The following is a 16,116-nucleotide window of genomic DNA, read 5'->3' on the forward strand; positions in this document are numbered from 1 at the left end:
ACAGCCACAGGCCTGGCAGCTGTACATCATATTCACCATTTGGGGCTGTTTATTCATTTTGCAAATTATGAATAGCTACTCAGTAGCCATTTCTTGAATAAACAGCTCTATGAACCTATGCACTGCTATTGGTTTTAAAGTATAACTCACTAAGTAGTTTAGGAGGTACCCTGATATTTTTCTTTTCCGTTTTTCAAAAGTCTGCTCAGAATCTGCTAATAAGCCATATTTAGTACTGTTATTTGCCCAGTATTAGGTTAGCAGGCTGTAGAGACAGAATAACATAGCTTGAGTAGTTTCAAACACGGATAACTGATTTCTCTATTTTGGAGGCAAAACAAAAATAAAAACCAAGGTTGAAGTGTTCACTTATTGCATATCTTGTTGTTTTATATTTGTTGGGATTTTTGTGTGAAGTATACACATACCATAGCATTTCTATATTTATAATGTGAGTTACACACACACACACACACACACACACCAATGTGCCCATGTCTACACACACATTTGGACAATTCTTTGGTGTCTTAGTGTTCTAAATGTAGCTTAATCCTAACCTTCTCTACTGTGTATGCATTTGTTTTCCTCCAAATGCTTTTCTTTGTTTTTAATAGGCTGTTATTATCAAAGTATTTTGAAACCATTAAAAGATTTTGAAAATGCCTCTTAGAAGCTAATGGAACACAAATATTATTGTCTACTGCTTAATAGCCAGAACTGCAATAATATGCTCAAGTATTATTTCCTCACCTCATTACCACTTAATTGAATTAAAGCTAAATTTGTATTTATGCTGTATAATTAGGAATTACAGGTAAGGGACAGAAACGTCCTCATTAGTGGCCATCTGTTTGTAAGGCAGTGGTAATAGCACAGTCCCCATGAATCCAGTGGTGAAGGCACACACAGCCAATATTAGTACTGAAACATAACTGTTAACTGTTGAAGTGAAACAAAAATGGTTCAGTTTTTCAAAGGTCACAAAGCTATCGTTGCCTATGCCAGTGGTTCTCAACCTGTGAGTCAAAACCCCTTTGAGGGTTGAATGATCCTTTCATAGGCGTCACCTGAGACCACCCTGCATATCAGATACTTCCATTACAGCTTATAACAGTAGCAAAATTACAGTTATGAAGTAATAACAAAAATAATTTTATTTTGGGGGGTCACCTTAACATGAGGTACTGTATTTAAGGGTTGCAGCAGTAGGAAGGTTGAGAATCACTGGCCTAAGCCCATATTGAGACAGTTAAGTATTACTTATGAACTTGATTAAGATTAGGCACATGTAGGAATTTGTTGAAATGCAACTCTTTTGTGTCTGTGGGAGGAGTCTCATAAACAATTAGGTGTGGAGGGTTCTGACTTAATAAGTGGGTTAATCCACTGACACTTCAAAAAGTAGTATATTTTGGGAGTAGTAAAAGGCAAGGTTTGAACCTAATAGATTTCCAAGGGCTGTGAGGCTATCGACTGTTTCGTGCCCTAGTTTCTTTGTGTGTTCTGATTCTTGGTTCTCATCACATGAACTGCCCTGCTGTACACATGTTCCCAAAAAGGATGGATTCACACCCCTGATATCATGAGCCAAACCAGATCTTACTCTTCTTTCAATTATTCTTTCCATTATTTTAATCATGATTATGCAATAGTAACCAACACATATTTCTTCACACACTTCAGTTGAAATCCATGATCCTGTCAAGAATCATCCTTTCCAAGTACTCACAGAAACATATATCTACAGAGCCCATACATAAATAGTTGATTATGTACCCCGCAATGAGCTTTCTGAGCAAGCCACCTGAAGATTAAGAAATTGGAGTCATTACCAAGTTGTCTCAGAGAGCAGTAGTACAATTGATAATTAGTCCCTATGTCCAGCTCTGAAAAGAAAGAACTCCCCTTCCTTGAGTGCCAGTAACTTCTTCCCCTTGTTTCCCTCGGGGTATTCTGCTAGGTCTTTTTCATGTTGTTGTAACAACAGTGCTATTGATATCCATATGTCTTGATCATCAAGAAAGCATGGGCAGGAACGCTGCTGTAGCTATATTTGGGGATAAAGCCTTTTTCCCTGTTAAAGCCCTTTGCCTGTTCTTGGTGAGCTGTGTGAACTTTGGTAAAACACTTACACAATGGTTTGTTTTCTGTTGTTTTATTTATTATATATGTGTGCAGATGCATGTAAGCATGACACTGAAACACTTGTCTAGGTCAAACGACAACCTGCTGGAACTGGTTCACTTCTTTCATCTGTGGATCCTGGGGACTAAACTCAGTCAAACTTGGCAGCTAATTCTATACTTGTTGAGTCATCTCACCTACCCTATTATGTAGATGCACACCCATTGAAAACAAAACAAACAATAGCATTTACCCCTTAGAATTACACTGGTATTATCATGTGTTGAATGATCAGTATATTTAGTGAAACTGACAATGTTTGAGTGCAGATTCAAAGATGGTCACCATGACAGATATATGTATTAAGGACTGGGATCATCATGAGGGCAGTATAGAATAGAAAATATGATTCTGTGATTCTAAGATATGATTTGAGAAATCTAATCTTCTTGAAGGGTTGAGTAGAGACGTCTGCCAATATGGGTGGCAGTATGCCATGAGTCTTATATGTGACCTAGACAAAACAGCCTAGAGACACAGCAAAAAATTGTTTCCATTGGTACAATTCCAGAAAGCTTTAAAAAAGAGGCTGCCCTAATAAATTCTGGAGAGTAAATCAAATTTAACAGAGGAAGACAGAATGGGCACAATGGGAAAAATGAGCAAACTCCATTAAGGCATAAGAGGTAAAGGTAGCTGAGAAGATACTGATATGTCTGAAAGACTGATGGGAACATAATCAGTATTTAATAAAGGAGGCTCTTAAGGCTGAATAGGAGATTGGGGACAACAGAGATTCTCAATGACAGATTATGGAAAACTTAGTCCACCAGGCTGTCTAGTGTGAAAGAAATTGCCGCTTTCATTCTTCCTCTTCACCTCTGCTCCTTCCTCCCTGTAGTGGCAGCTGGCTAGAGGTAAATTGTGTTCAGGGTCCATGCCTCATTCTTATGATTTATTAGTTCAGTCTTTCAGTGGGGTGAGAATATAGAGTGTGCTGGATGGCACATACTCGGAGAATTTATGTTGCACAGCTAAACATCATGTCTGTCTATCTCTTCCCAGTAATCTACAATAATACCCAAATGGGCCTTTTATTTTAAACATCTGGAGAGCCTTATGGTGGCTGAGAATTAAGGTGCCGAGAGAAGAAAACAGCTCAGCCATAAAGTCTGTCGGATAAACAAAGCTTTCTTTGGAGCATTAACTCCTTTGCTGAGAAATCTCTGTTTCTCAAAATGCACTTAGTAACTTTACATCTCCATCTACAGGTATATTTTTCTCTTGCAAATACCCTCTTGGCATTTAGTGGGGCTATTAAGGTAGGAAGCTATGAGGCATTAGCATAGAGAGAACATTGCCAGAGGAAAAGATGAAAAGGCCCCCTCGCACTAGGCATGCTCCCTCCATCTCCATGTCCCCACCCAGTATTTGCTTTTGTTTTATTACAGCAAAAATTCTCACTGTGGGTGTTAGTAATTTTAGCTAGGTAATAATTCTGGCGACACTGTCATAAACTGCCAAAAGGTGTGTAACTCAGAGAGGGCAACAAGAGTAGAATGGAAAATAATCAAGTCATGTGTTTTTAATGTACACAGCCATTCCGTGAATAGACATTTCTTTGTTTTAGCTTCTCAGAGATCTCACTAGGGTTTCTTCTTGCCCTGGGGTGGCAGAGGAGGGTCTTCCATCTTTGAGACCTCTGAGCATTTGCAGTGTTGAGCCATCTACCAAATCCCCTCCCTACTCTGAATTTTTTGACACAAGGCACTTCCTCAATCTCAGGTCCTGTGCCTTCTTCAGTGTGAAACTATTTGAATACCATGAAGCATCCTATACTCCTATGCTTGAACTTCTGTAAAACCACTGGTTCTTCTCATACTAATCCCATCCCTACATGTATAAGCATATTGCTCCTCCCAGGATGTGGGCTAGAGCCCTGACCTCTTTGACACTCCCTTCTTAGCACTTAGGTGGGTATTCCAGTGGCTGTGTTGTGTTCATTTCCTATTGATGCATAGCATTTATCACAATATTTTTAACTAGAATAGTTCATATCACCTCAGAGTTATTGTGCTTTGGCGGGGCTCAGCAGATCTTTTGCTTTGGGTCTCTCAGGTTGTACCGAGGCGTTACTCAGAGCAGAGCTGATTCCCATCAAACACTCAACTGGAGATGGATCTTGGATCTTCCACCCTCAGGCTGTTGGAAGAACAGAGTTCCCTGAAGCTGGAGGGCTTATATAAATTTTCTCCTTTGAATCTTGCTAGAGCAAGACTCCAGAGAAGGTACGCTGATAAGCTAGAACTTCGTATGATATCAAGCAGCCACAGAGTAGCATCTGCCACCACTGTACATTCCAATAAATAGTTGCAAACTTGAAGTTTCACTTCTCTGGTTAGGGGTTATGCAAAAGTCTGAATATTGGAAAATGGGTTCCCTAACATTGCCCATCCTTGCTTACAATACAAGTGTGTGTGTGTGTGTGAAGCCCCCCCCAACTGTTTTGATTTGACATTTGTTGTTAATAATAGCATTAAGCTTGCTGTGATGTCTGCCTTATCTTTTGGCTATTTTATGTATTAGACAGATGTGCTTTATAAGTTCTAGGTGTACAGTGGGCAGAATTCACATGTATCATGTTAAACAATATGACCAAAATGCTAACCACTTGATTAGAAAACAGAACAAACTACTAATCAAGAAATTACAGTCCATGGCCTATGGTGGAAGGCTAAGTTCAGCTGGTTTGGTTCAATCAACTTGGTAAGGGATCACCCCTAAGAATGCTGCACTCACTAGTAAAGAGATGGGAAGAATCATTCTTTAATGAGATACTGACCTTCTCAGCAGAATCCCTGTCCGTAGTACAGAGCTGCAGCCATGTAGGCTCATAAATCTGCGCATTTTTCTGAATTATTCAGAAAGCTATAACTTTTTCTTTACCTTTTTTCACCTCTTTTCTAAGCATGCTTTGCTTAACACTTTGGGTTTCTGCCAACATCTTAGGCTTCCTTATTCTTTCTCTGAAGTCTCCCTCTTTATCATTTGGCTGTTTGTCTACCATGTGTCTGACCTCCAGGCCAGTTTATTGGCCTAGATTTCCCCCCTTTTCTCCTCCATTCTCCCCCACTGAGCAGCCGCTGAAGTTTATAGCATGCCTACCCTGTGGTTTTCCTTTTAAACTCTAATCAGATTTTTCCTGAGCTTCCATTTGAGTCCATTCTGAATTCTTTTATGACTGAAAGCAAGAACCCCAAATCGAGACCCTGACTTTCCTCATATCAATAACTACCCACTAGTGTGTGTTGACTGAATGAATGATTTAATTAATGGAGAGGAGACAGACACATGATCACTCCCTGGTAGCATCCATGCAAGGATAGCACATAATCTTCTTCTTCAATTAAATAGCTTTTTTCCTTATAGGGGTTAAAATGAATAAATCATCAGCTCCTGTGCTGGAAACTAATTTCTTTCTTCAGATACGCCCATTAAAGGACCTCTGTATTCTTTTTTTTGGGGGGGGGCGTTCGAGACAGGGTTTCTCTGTGTAGATTTTGCTCCTTTCCTGGATCTCGCTCTGCAGACCAGGCTGGTGTCAAACTCAGAACTCAGGTCTGGCTCTGGCTCCCAAGTGCTGGGATGAAAGGCATGTACCACCACTGCCCAGTGGACCTCTGTATTCTTAAAAAACATTTTAAATTGAAATAGAATTATGTCACCTCTCCCTCCCTTTAACCCTTCCCATACACTGCCTACTCTCTAGTTGATAGCCTCTTTTCCTTTGATTATTAGTGTTACATACTTACATATTTATGTGTGTACATGCACAAACATATAAATACAACCTGCTGAGTCTACTTTTGTTGGTTTTGTCTATTTGGTGTCAGGAATGACTATTGCATCACAGAAGCAATGAAAGTACTGGAGTTACACAAAGCGTAGAAAGACAGCAGTAGGAAAGCGCCATTTGTCTTTGGTCTTGGCAATTTTGGACCATCTTTCTACCATGTCTTCTGTATCCTTCCAGCTTGATGATGATTCTCTCTAACTAGTGTACACGTTTGGATCTCCCCCCAATTCCATTTCATTCTTTTCTTTCTTTTTATTAAGAGGTTTTCTATTCCTTTTACATATCAACCACAGATTCCCCTGTCCTCCCTCTTCCCACCCCCAGCCTTCCCCCCTCAACCCACCCTCCATTCCCACTTTCAGCTTGATTCCCTTAAGCCACCTGTCCTAGTTTTAGGACAGTCCATCATTGAGGGAAGTCTAGACAAAAACTAAAGCAGAAACCATGGAGGTATGCTACTTAGTGTCTTATCCAATGGCTCAGGCTCAGCTAGCTTTCTTATGGAGCCAAGACTTACTTGACTGGGTATAATGCTACCCACGGTAAGCTGGACTCTCTCATATCAATTATCAATCAATATAATTCCCCACAATCATGCTCACTGACCAATATGATGGAGACAATTCTTCAGCTGAGGCTCCCTATTTCAGTTGACTCTAGGCTGTGTCAAGTAGACAGTAAAATCCAGGCAGAAGATCATCTACTCTTTTACTTTGTACAACCCCGAATCCCTTTTTGCTATTCTCAGCCAGTTTTGCTATTCATTTCCCTCACAGGCATGTGAACCCTAAGTGCAAAAGTGCTCAGTCCATGCTGCCTGACTGACAATGAGTGACTTGTTACAACACATGTAATCTCCAAAGTGATGACTCTTCTAAGATTCCACATCCCATCAGAGAAAACTCATGAACTTCTTGAGAAGGGTTAGATTGAGCACTTCATAATAAGCTTCAGGTAGGGTTCATCCTCTCTGTTTCTATATTATTGTTCAACAATGGTTTTAGAGTCTGAGTGACTCTTGACTCCCTGCCCAGTGGAGAACATTCCTGGAAGTCTCCTGAATATCATAGGCTTATGGATAAACCACAAAATCTCTATTTGTACTAAGCCAATAGTGTCAGTGGAGCATGGGTAAATGGGGAACATGGGCTAAAGAGGAGGGAGGATGTAGTTCAGTTGGAGAGGACTACACTAGCCTAGAGAATGTCTTAGATCCTTACAGCTTCTTTATCAACAAGAGGAATATAAAAGAAACATAGGGAAATGGATGGAGTCAATAGTCTAATACCTGACTTATCCTAGGATACAAGTAAAACTGAAATGGCCCTGCGAGCTGGCTTTGAAGGGAGAGGAGTTATAAAGTATTTAAGTATTTCAAGGGAATAGTGGAGTACAAAGGGCTATCCTGGACTAGAGGAATGAAGAGAAATGTAGAGGAGGGAGTGTGGCGAGGGAGAAATAATACTAAGAACCTTTTAAAATGGTTAAATGGAAACCTGCTACTATAAGAGTTAAAACAAAGTTACTCTATAAGAGACCAGCAATATCCCTACTAAACATGGTCACACAGAAAAGGTGGGGTCCAGTTAACTGTCCTTTCTGATGAAGAAGCCACAGCATCCTATAAGCTCAGTGTTTGGATAAGTATGCCAAGTTTGTGCTGTACAGTTGAGTCAAGTGAGCAGGCTTAGTGAATCTCAGTAAGATAGGCTTAACATCATCAGGTCCCTGTTCCTAAACCCATATTCATTCATATTCTGGGGCCCTAGAAAAAGCCTGAATAATTTTCAAATGAGTCCCCATTTGGCTTGACTTTATCATTGTGTTCTAGCTCTCCTATCTTGTACTTTTAAAAACATTTTCTTTCCATTCAGAAAAGGGCAGCTCTCCTATGAGTATCAATAAAACATGGCATATCAAGTTGTAGTAAGACTAAGCACCTCCCCATGTATTAAGGTTGGTCAAGGTGACATAGTGAGACTTAGTCCCAGAAGCCAGGTAAGAGTTGGAGACAGGCCCTGTTCCCATTATTAGGAGTTCCATAAAAGGACTAAGCCGCACAATTGTAACATATATGCAGAATGCCTAGGTCAGTCTCATGCAGGCTCGCTGATTATCAGCTCAGTCTCTGTAAGCCCCTATGAGCCCAGATTACTTGATTGTGTGAGCTTTTCCATGGTGTGCTTGACCCCTCTTGTTCCTGGATGGAAAAGAAAGAGGAGAGGGTTGTGGGTAGACGAGGGTATAGGAAAAAGGAAATGGGAAAGGGTCTTCACCTACCCCACATCTGACAGAGGGCTGATATCCAGAATATATAAAGAACTCAAGAAATTAGACATCAAAATGCCCAACAGTCCAATTAAGAAATGGGCTATAGAACTAAACAGAGAATTCTCAACAGAGGAAGCTCAAATGGCTGAAAGACATTTAAGGAATTGCTCAACATCCCTAATTATCTGGAAAATGCAAATCAAAACTACTCTGAGATACCACCTTACACCTGTCAGAATGGCTAAGATCAAAATCACAGAAGACAGCTTATGCTGGAGAGGATGTGGAGCAAGGGGAACTCTCCTCCACTTCTGGTGGGAATGTAAGCTTGTACAGCCACTTTGGAAATCAATATGGTGCTTCCTTAGAAAATTGGGAATCCATCTCCCCCAAGACCCAGCTGTAGCACTCTTGGGCATATACCTAAGGAATGCTCAATCATACCACAAGGGCATTTGCTCAGCTATGTTCATATCAGCATTGTTTGTAAATGTTCCTAATTCTGAATTTACCCATCTCATTTTTCCTGTTGGTATAATAAATCACATCAAATAAAGCAATTTAAGGAAGAAAAATGTTTTCCTAAAGAATGTACTCCAATGATAATTGATAGTTTCTGGGGGAGGAAGAGTCACATTGCTTTGGGAGTGTGGCCATTAGTAGGCTGTTCATGCCCCAGTGGATAACACTATACCCATGCAATAATATAGGCAACACTAATTGGATACAGTGGATTTAATAAATTAGTTAACTAATTGTAAAATGTGGACTGGGAATTGACAGGACAATATGTTGCAGACCTTGTAGGGGTTTAGAAGAGTGAGTGAGAGATGAATATAAGCAAAACTCATTGTATACAAGTATGAAATTTTCAAACAATAGATAAAAACAATTATTTGAACTTAATATTCTCATTTGCCCCATAGAACTATTTCAAATAAAGAGTGAAAAGATTCAGAATCTTTTAAATGTAAAACAAAATAGAAGTCACAAGAAAAGCAAAGCATTTTAAACAGACAAAGAAAGCCATTGGAATAAACATGGAGAGAAGCATGATACTACTCAGTGTCCCTAAAATTTTGCTGCCCTACAGCTGCCTTTTTGCTACCAGAAGGCAGCTCCAGTGTGGTGCATTGTGGGACCCACAGCAGTAATATACCACAGCAAGGAAGCAGTAGCATCCAATTATATGGTTTGTTGTCTCATTACTCACCCACATTCATCACACCTGCCTTCCACCCTGCTCAGTCTCATTTTATGCTGGCAGACTTACTCCTCCCTTTTCACATAGCAGATATGACCTATTCTGAGTCACCTCAGCAAGGCATTAATTTCAGTAGGCAACATGATTCACTGCAATTACATACGTGGAAATAGTATTCTCCTCAACCACTATCCATTTCAGTCAATATTTTCACTTGTAATAAAAATAACAAGAGTTAATCATGAAAATAGAAGTTTGGGGACTCTGAATGATACTGTATTCTTTCATTGGCTCCTTGGTTTATAATCCAATGCAGATACAGTCACACATATGCACATGGTCTACATATTTTACACACCTTGCACACACATAAGAAACAGAAACAAGCACCCCGTCTGTAGTCATTCACCTATACACATGTCACACACACAAACACCAGGAAGCTGGCATTTAGGAAGAGCTGTTAACTAATTTGACCAATTTCTGAATGGTAATATATTTTTGCTACATAAAACAATCTTGAGAGAGATTGAAGCATAAAAGAAAAACTGAAATGTTATGATGCTCACAAAAAAACATTGTATCATAGCAAGTTAAAAGGGTATATGCACTTGGAGATGTTTCCATGCAATTAGACAAAGCATCAAATTAAGACTGAGGGTAGTGTCCCCAGCTGAGTCAAGCAGAGGCTGGATCAACAAGCAGAATCTCTATTAGCAATTATTGTGGGCATGCTTTTATGGGATGCAATTGTTATACAAGTGGTAAGAGAAAAGAACAGGGTGGTACTGAGATAAAACTGTGGAAACCATAAAACCCCTCCCTCTACCCTCTTACAGTGGGTGGGATGTGCACTGTGCCCCATTGGCTCATGCTTCAGTGATTGATCTCCAGCGGATGAACCACTTTTGGATTACATCAAGAAGTCATTCTCCAGGTATCCGACATGGAGGGTTATATAACCTGGCCCACTTCCAGCTGGAGCACTTTCTGCTTTCTTATTCACAGAGGTGTGTGTGTGTGTGTGTGTGTGTGTGTGTGTGTGTGTGTGTGTGTGTGTGTTTATATATTTGGGGCTATGCTAACATTCCTGGCCACATGGATAGGGACCTCATTGCCATGATGTACTATACCTGTAAATCAAGAGCCAAAATATACCAACAAACCACCACTCACTTAAGTTGCTTTTTTCAAGTATTTGGTAACAGAAACAAGGGGAGGAGGAAACTAATGTACCTGCTAAGGGGTAGAGGGCCTGGGAATCACCCAGACTATAGTAATAAGCCTCTACTGCCAAGACCTTTGGGACTATGATTTAAGGAAGGCTGTTTGGCATCTTACTCCACACCTGTCACTATAATAAACATCTAGTTCTGGCTTTTCCATTGTAAACAAGAGCAGGCAATGAGGGGTAAGTAGAGGACATTTAACAATACTGCCATAAAAATGACATAAAACCCATGGAGTCCTCTCAGAAAGAAGTCTTCCTAAGATAGACACACTTTGCTTAGCTGACCTGGCCACACTAAGAAAGGAAAACATAGTAGCGACTTGACTAACAATAGAGTAGAGAGGGGTGTGTTTGGAAGACAATCTGAGGAGGTTCATGGAGAACCTTGAATATTCCTACTGGATATCCACATGTTGAACTAGAATAAAGATCTGTGAATCTGGAATGTAGGTGTTTCCTTCTGTAGTGGTTTTAAGTTTATTAGACATGTGCAATATTCCTGGTCATGGCATATAAAAAACAATTGCAGAGGGAGGCTAGATGGAAGAATGAAATTGACAGGTGTGCCCTAAGACACATCTAGTCTTAGTGATAGGGAGGGAAATGAAAAATAAGCAAAGGAAAACAAAGATGAAATTGACAGCAGAGTAGACCCCTGCACAGTGAACCAGCAAGGAATATGCACAGAGCACTGGACATCATGAGGAGACAGAATCCTACGGATGCATAAACAGAGAAACTGAGACACAAGGTATCATTAACAAAGTACTGAAAACAAGAGACAGGAATCACAAATGTGTAACAGAGGCCAGGGCAATGCTACTGTTATACAGTAGCATATTAAGCCCATGATGGTTTGTCTGGGGGTTTATTTCTTTACAGACATAAGAGCCATTCTTCACTCACAGGTCAGGAAAACAGTAACAAACAGGCACTGGGATTTTGATATTACAGCTTACTTTCTCAACCCTGGAACTTAAGTACCTCTGTGCCTTCAAGAAACATAGAAAACAAGAAAGAAGCACATAAATGTGGAGCTAGAGCAAGAAAGCCTGCTATGGTTTGGGGGATATCGATTAAAATTTCTCTGCAAGTCTAAGGACTGAAAACAAAAGGAAGAACTAGACTGTGAGAAACCATAATGGCTTAGAATTGGATGACCTCCACAGGATGCATTTGGCTTCTACTCTGTATTGAACACACGCTTGTTGGTGTAGAGCCACGTTACCCCTCACAGCCCCCACAGATCCCAGCACCAGACACACTCTTCTTGCATGCTTACATATTTCTCACAAACTGGTTAAAAGAAAAAAGAAAAACAAACAAACACAAAAACATCAGGTTTGGAACTTGAGATATTTCTCAAAGTTAAAAGTCTCTAATCTGATGGGTCTTAATGACTCAAGGGAACACTAGGCACAAGAACACTAAGATGTTGGAAGGAAATACCTGAGTGATTCATATTCATTTTTCGACTCATCTGGATTTAGGATGATCTAGACACCTCTGGGAGTATCTGTAAGAACATTTTTTTCTTAAGAAGTGGAAGCTCAGCTGTACAAGCCAACTCTGAATGTGGACAGCACCAGCCCACAGACTGAGTGCACACACTCAAAATCTAACTGACAAAAAAACAAATCCAACTGAACTCACCATGCATTTCTCTATGCTGCTTATGGACACATTGTGCCCACATGCCTCTCATTCCTGTCTCCATAGCTACCAACACTTTTAATTCCTAACTTTTCCTGCCATGGTACACTGTACCCTTAATCCTTGATCCTAGATCAAATCTTCCTTCCTTAGTTTTCTTTTGTCAGACATATTGTCAAGCAACAAGAAATGTAACAAATACAATGCCCTGTCACAGAAACTATTTGAATCACCTTGGTATGTATCGTTTCCCAAATAACACCCAGAGCACCTCAAGAAAGTGGAAAAGGAATATGAGCTTCCCAGGAGAAATCAGCTTTGGGTGAATGGCAAGCATCCTGTGCTTCCCAATAATGTGGTCTGACTTTGCACACGTGGCACCCACATTCTACATCTCTACAGAGGCCAAGAGAGTGTCAAGTTTCCTCTCCCCCTGTGTGTCCAGACATGGTTTCCACAATCAGATGAAGGGAAAAGACCACGAGAATCAAAAAGAAGAGACCAAAACTTCTCAGTGCATCTGAGCAGAAGTGAGAAGCTTGGCACCCAGCACCTGTCTCTGGCATGTCACATCAACTTTGGGGCAGGATATATTATCTGAGGACTTTCTGATCCAAGCCCTTCAACTGTAGAGATAATTCTAGCATCTATTCCATGAAAGCATTGTAAAGTTTAAATAACTAAATGCATGAAAATGCTCAAAACAGTACTTGAAGCATATGGAACATTAAAATATTATTGATATTCTAAACTCTGATACGAAGAAATTTGCCAATTTCCTGTGAGCTAGATGATCAAATCCAAGAACCTTTCTATGAGAGAATCCATGTGCCCTGTTATAGACTCTCATTGCCAGAGAATTTTCTTTACTTCTTCTTTTTAAGGTTGTTTTTCTTTTCACTTTCACTCTTTTATTTTTTAATTAAATATAAATAGTTCTATCATACAGTACATCCAGACTACAGTTTCCCCTCTCTCTATTCCTCCCAGCTCCCCGTCCTGACCCCTGAACCCCACCCCCCAACCAGATCGACTCCCCCTCTGTTTCTTCTTACAGAAAAGAGCAGTCCTCCAAGAGACAACAGCCAAACAGAACAAAGCAAGATACCAGAAGACAAGGCAAAAGCCCTAACAGTGGGAGCAGGGGTATCTCTGACTCTCTTGCCTGTTCTTGGAATTCTTTTCCTCCTATTGGGTTGCTGTGTCCAGCCAGGAACTTCTCAATATTGCACATCACTCCATTCCCTCTGTACCTACCTAAGCATTCACAACTAGAATATCATTTCCAAACTTTCTTGAAAATCCCTGCTGATCCTTTTAGATCACCAATAAAGAAGCTTTAGTTGTTAGTGTTGTTACATTTCTCCATCTTCATCTAACATTAAGGTACTTTGTTCATGAGGTTTTCCACTCACAGCTTTTCTTAACTGTGTTATATCTAAATTAAAACTAATAAGCAAGACCTCTAGCTCCCATATCTATTGTAAAGATATGAAGGGAATTTTATCACATTTTGGCTAAGGACTAATTTTTCTAGATATATTCCCTAACATTTGAACAACAAAAATAGTTCCAAGTTTTCCATTTAAAGAAATGTGGGGTCAGGCTGTGGTGGCGCACACCTGTAATCCCAGCACTCGGGAGGCAGAGGCATGCGGATCTCTGTGAGTTCGAGGCCAGCCTAGGCTGCCACGTGAGTTCCAGGAAAGGCACAAAGCTACATAGAGAAACCCTGTCTCAAAAAAAATTAAAAAAATAAAAAAATGTGCACATTTGCTTTGGTTGGTTCTGTGACTTTTGTTTTGGGTTTGCTTTGTTATTTTTTTCTCTTTGTACTCAGCATTCTGTCTCATAAGACATTTCTTTCCATTGGTTATTCATGGCACAGTTAACATAGATGGCCAAATACATAATAAAAGATTATATTAATACATAAAGGGAAATAAGCAAAACAACATACATTCAGGAATCATGGCTTTGAGGTTTTTGCTCTTATCAGCTCAGGATAAAGGAAGAAATAGAAATAGAACAAAGCTGAGCCCCAAGCTCAGCCATGCTCAGTTCTGACCCTGGCCCCAAGACCTGATGGTGTTGTCAGTGAGAGCAAGGGTATTTGTTCTGGGTGGTTTCAGCTGTCAACTTAACACACCCTAGAATCAACTTGGAAGAATCTTAAATAAAAATCATCTGGATCAGTTGGGTCTCTGGACATGTCTATCAGGGACAGTCTTGATTTTTAATTGATGTAGACCCAGTTTATTGTTAGAAGTGGCACCATTTATTGGTTTTGGCTATGGACTATACAAGAATAGAGTGGGCTTGCTAAGTATTAAGCCAGCAAGTGAAATGGGTCCATTTGTTCTTCTCTGTTCTTTGCTGAGGATGTGATGTGACTGACCAACATGCTCAAGCTCCTGGCTCTATGACCTCTCTGAAACTCAGAATTGTGAAGCAAATAAACCATTCCTTCCCAAAACTGCTTTGCTGTCAAGATATTTAATCAAAGCAGTGGAAGCAAGACCAGGATACCATTCACCCACAATAACAGATTTCCTCATGAAAATGTAAAGTCACAGATGGGGAACAGACAAAATACTACTGTAAGGATCTAGCAGACAACAACAACCTCCTTGTTTCCTGCTTACATTAGAGACAACTTTTTTTTTCCTTTTTTAATGAGGCCTGATTCAGTCTGGGTACTTTGACTCCTGTAGGGAGGGTTTTATTTGTGTGTTTGTGAGCATTTGCTTGGTTGCTGGCTTCCCCCATACCTTCAGGAAACAAAGCTCTAATTCCACAGGGATGGTACAACTTCTCAGGAAATACCTTTTGATGTGTATTTAACCCCAGCCAGTGTTCTGCTCTCTAAAACTTAGACATTTTAAATTTCTGATATAAACAAGAGGACTCTGGAAACCTCAGGACATTAAAACTGCACAGCTCAAGAGAATACATAAATACACACTCCAAGTCTCTAGTCCAATATCAGGCCATTCCATTTCTCCCATTGCAAGGCTCCAAACTTGGTGCTGATAAAAAAAATATCATATACTATGAAAAATACTCATCACTTAATTAACTATTGTAGCAGATCTTCCTGTGGCAGCTGTGGGGGAACTGACCCTACTTTTTCCCCAGGGTACTCCTGAACAGGGAGAAATGGGAAATATTTAGATAGAAATATAGAGAAGAAAGAGACAGATAGAAACACAGGATAGCCTCAGGAGAGCCTGGGTCAAAACCCACCAGTCCCATTTGTCTCTGCTAAAGGGCTTTTAAAGGAATTCCAGGGTTGGGCCCTGGATTTGATCCTCAGCTCAAAAATAAATAAATAAATAAATAAATAAATCCAAGAGGTGGAGCAAGACACCCCCGCCTTGCTAGATCAAAGCATACCACACAGCACAGCCAAGTCCAGACCCTTCCAAATACCTGGTAACCACGCACCTGGTCAATCCATCCCATTATGCACCTCTGTGGACTTCAATAGGCAGCTATCATGTGAGCAGCTACCCTGATCTCATAGTAACTACAACCTCCATATCACTCTGAAATGCTTCATAGGTACAAGCTAGAGAACTACCCGGACCTTCCAGCCTGAGCAATTCAAGAATGCCAGAGCCAGGAGAAAGGAAGGAGAGAAGGAAAAGATGAGAGGGAAGTAGACTATCTGAACTAGTCTAAAATGTTGACTATGGTGAATCCATGAGTGCTGCATAGAACAGAACTTGGGTAAGGTTCCTGAGGGTCTGTGTAGGGTAATGGAAAAGCACT

Source organism: Onychomys torridus, chromosome 16 (assembly GCF_903995425.1).
Source record: "Onychomys torridus chromosome 16, mOncTor1.1, whole genome shotgun sequence".
In the NCBI taxonomy this organism is placed as follows: Eukaryota; Metazoa; Chordata; class Mammalia; order Rodentia; family Cricetidae; genus Onychomys; species Onychomys torridus.